Here is a 4,459-nt window from a genome sequence, read left to right on the forward strand (position 1 = left end):
AATAATTTCATCACCTACATCACAAGTACCACTTTGCTCCACTTGGGAGCCGTTATTCTCATCAAACTCCACGTTACACGTTTCCTCAATAAGTCCCGTGGACTTATTGAGAACTCGGTAAGCATGAGAGTTTGTAGCATAACCAAAAAATATGCCCTCATATGCTCTAGCCTCAAATTTAGACAAACGAACACCTTTCTTGAGAATGAAGCACTTACACCCGAACACTCGGAAGTACTTGAGGTTGGGCTTGTTACCGGTGAGTATCTCATATGGAGTCTTGTTCAAGCCCTTGCAGAGGTAGAGCCGATTAGATGTGGCACGCGGTGTTGATGGCTTCGGCCCAAAAGTTGTAGGGAGACTTGAACTCCGCCATCATGGTCCTTGCCGCATCCATCAACGTCCGGTTCTTCCTCTCCGCTACACCATTTTGTTGAGGGGTATAAGGTGTGGAATATTGATGCTTGATTCCCTCATCACTCAAAAACTCATCCAAGGTGTAGTTTTTGAACTCGGAGCCGTTGTCACTTCTTATTGTCAAAATCTTTGCATTGTGTTGTCGTTGAGCTTCATTTGTAAAGTCGATGACGGTTTGTTGGGTCTCGCTCTTCCTCGTGAAGAAATATACCCAAGTTTATCTTGAATAGTCATCCACAATCACCAAGCAATATTTTCTACCCCCAAGACTATCAAAGGATGGAGGTCCAAAGAGATCCAAGTGAAGGAGCTCCAAAGGCCTCTTCGAGTAGATGATAGTCGTGGGAGGGTGAGCCTTCTCGTGTAGCTTTCCTTCGATGCAATCACTGCAAGCACGATCTTTGGCAAAACTAACATTTGTTAGTCCACGGACATGGTCCCCCTTGAGAAGACTTTGCAAAGATCTCATATTGACGTGGGCTAAACGGCGATGCCAAAGCCATCCCACGTCAACTTTAGCCATTAGGCATGTCGCGGTCTTAGTGGGTCGCTTCGAAAAGTTAATCACATAGAGACCGTTCTTGACATGCCCAACAAAGTCTACTTTAAGAGTCTTGCTCCACAAGAGGGCCACGGAATCAATATCAAAGAAAGTGGTAAAGCCCATGAGTGCTAGTTGACGAACGAAAAGTAAATTGTATGCAAGGGACTCAACAAGCATGACCTTCTCGATCGTAAGATCATGAGAAATGACAACTTTGTCGAGTCCCAATACCTTAGAAGACGAGGCATCACCCCACTCAACATTGGTGGGCATGGATGGAATCTTTTGCACGTCCACCACCAAGTCCTTGCTTCCGGTCATATGATTAGTAGCTCCACTATCGAGCAACCATGATCCCCCACCGGAAGCAAACACCTACAAGAGATCAATACTTGGTTCTAGGTACCCATTTTGTAATGGGTCCTTTGATGTTAGTAACAAGGGTCTTAGGAACCCAAATAGACCATTCAATGTACTCATAAGGAGAACCAACAAATTTGGCATAAACATACCCATCTCTAGCGTGGCACAACACATAAGAAGGGTTAAAGTCGCCGACCTTGTTGGGAAGGGGAGTGTTTCCCTTCTTGGCATCACTACCCTTTATGGAGTTTTTCTCCTTCTCCTTAGTAGCACCCTCACCCTCCCTCACAAAGGTTTGCTTGAGAGGAGGAGGTCGTTTGGCCTTGTCATTCTTCTTCTCGTTCTTGGACTTGGACACGTACCCAATCCCTTCCTTGGCCACAACTCCCTTTTGGTTGGTCAAGAGGTTGTTGAGGCTCTTCTCACCTTGTATGCAAGACACAAGACCTTTCTCAAGTAGCACCTTTAGCTTAGCATTCTCCTCAACAAGATGCACATGCTCACAACACGGGTTAGTAGCATTTGCATTATCAATTAACATCATACGAGGAAAGGTGGCTTTCTCCTTGGTTAGCTTTACTTGGAGTTGATCATGAGACTCTTTGAGGCTAGCATGAGCACCCTTCAAGACCTTGTGAGCCTTGTCAAGTAGATCAAACTCCTCTTTGAGTCTAGCAAGATCAACCCCAAGTTTGGCCTTCTCGGAGTTTAGCACACGAGAAACCATGAGAGCATGATCAAAATCTTTCTTTAACTTAGCATGATCATCGTTGTGTGACTCCTCAAGAGCCAAACAAAGACCACGCTCTTCCTCAAGAGCATTGGAAAGATTCGAAATCTCATCGGCATAGTCACGACTATGCCCCTCCATCTTGGAGATGGTATCTTCATGAGACTCGATCACGTCATTGGCTTCACCAAGTTGTTCCAAGAGAGCAACAAAATGCTTCTTGGATTTACCCTTGAGTCTACCCATAAAGGACTCAAACTCATTTTCCTCCACATTAAATCCCCCAATTCATCAATGCAGTCCGTTAAGGAAGGATTATTAATGATGGTAGTTTTGATGTTGGGAGTTACCTTGTTGGTGGCTTTAGCCATGAGGCACTTGGCGGTGATATTCTCATTGGGTGAGTCGAAGAGAGATAGTCGTGGAGTTTTTGCAATGGCAACGGAGGCCATGGCAACCGACTCACCATCTTCATCATCATCATCATCCTCATGGTACTCTTCTTGAACCACCAATGCCTTGTGAGGGGTTTTCTTGATGAAGTTGCTCTTGTTGGGGAAAGACTTGGCTTTGTCCTTTCGAATGAGCTTGCCACCATTGTCTTCCCTCCTCTCATACGGGCACTCCGCAACAAAATGACTCACATTGCCACAATTGTAGCAAGTCCTTACACGTTGCTTGCTCTTCGTGCCACTTGAGTTGTTCTTGTTGAAGTTTGGCCTTGAGTTTTTCTTACTCCAAAATTGCCTGGAAGCAAGTGCCATGTGTTCATGATAGGCATACTTTGTATCTTCGGGGTTGCTTTCATCTTCTTCCTCTTCTTCTTCTTCAACGCAAACCTTGGCCTTCAATGCAAGGTTGGGCTTCTTTGCCCTTTGAGAACGAAGCACCGCATTGTCGGCGGTCTTGTCCAAGATGTTCATAGCCACAAACTCATCCAACACTTCACTTGAGGTCAAAGTGTGGAAGTTCGGTCTTTGACGAATGACGAAGGACATGGCCTTGTGGTAAGGCATCATTGCCTTGAGGAATTTGCGCTTGATCCAATTGTCATCTGTGTCCTTGCTCCCGTGATCTCGGAGTGAGACCGCGAGTTTGGTTACTCTCCAATAAAGCTCACGAGGTTCTTCATCTTCTTTCATTGCAAACTCATCGGCTTCATCTTGCACTACTTCATAGTTGCAGCATTGAATGCTTGCGCTTCCCCGGTAGAGAGAGACAACACAAAGCCATGCATCTTTGGCCAAGGCGAAGGGCCGAAGGTGAGGTAGATCTTCGGGTGGAATTGCATCTTGAATGATAAAGGGGGCATTCTCATTGAACTGATTATCCGCGGCTTCTCGAGGAGTGAAGTTGCTTGGATCATGCGGATGGAAACCTTCTCCAATGATTCTCCAAAGATTTGTGTTCACATGATTTAGATGACGCTTAAAGCGATAAACCCAAGAATCAAAGTCCTTATTTTTCACAATCCTAGGGGGAGGACCGGCATGATTCAAATGAGTGGAAGGAACCGGTCCACCATAAACAAGTGGTGGTTCCACATGAGCAAAGATGCCGGTGCCATTTTTACCACTAGAAGAAGGAGCCTTTTCACTACTAGCTTCCCCCTTGTCGGAGATAGCATCCGTCACCTTGTCAGTGGGATCACCCACTTTCAACGGTGCGGTGGATAGTTTAAGCCCTTCAATGAATTTAGTAAACATGCTTTCAACCTCGGTCGTCATGGAGGTTTTCAATGTCTCCAAGGCCACATTGAACTCCTCACGAGAGGGCGAGGTTCCCCCATCGCCCGTAGACGAGATCGGATTCACACCGGAGTGTTCCTCCACACCGTCTACGGTATCAACCATACTCTTCAGACGACAAAGTCCTTAGTAAAGAGACGAGGCTCTGATACCAATTGAAAGGATCGATATGGTTGACTAGAGGGGGGTGAATAGTCAACTAACAATTTTTGACTTTTCTTTACCAAATTAAACTTTGCATCAAAGTAGGTTGTCTAGATATGCAACTAGGTGAGCAACCTATATGATGCAACAACAACGAACAAACACGCAAGCAAGAGAAGTGACACTAATGAGCTTGCACAAGTAAAGGTAAGAGATAACCAAGAGTGGATCCGGTGAAGACGAGGATGGTGTTACCAAAGTTCCTTCCTTTTGAGGAGAAGTACGTCTCCGTTAGAGCGGTGTGGAGGCACAATGCTCCCCAAGAAGCCACTAGGGCCACAGTATTCTCCTCACGCCCTCACACAATGCAAGATGCCGTGATTCCACTATTGGTGCCCTTGGAGGCGGCAACCGGACCTTTACAAACAAGGTTGGGGCAATCTCCACAACTTAATCGAAGGCTCCCAACAATACCACGAAGCTTCACCACAATGGACTATGGCTCCGTGGTGA

The sequence above is a fragment of the Triticum urartu genome, chromosome 3, assembly GCF_003073215.2.
Source record: "Triticum urartu cultivar G1812 chromosome 3, Tu2.1, whole genome shotgun sequence".
In the NCBI taxonomy this organism is placed as follows: domain Eukaryota; kingdom Viridiplantae; phylum Streptophyta; class Magnoliopsida; order Poales; family Poaceae; genus Triticum; species Triticum urartu.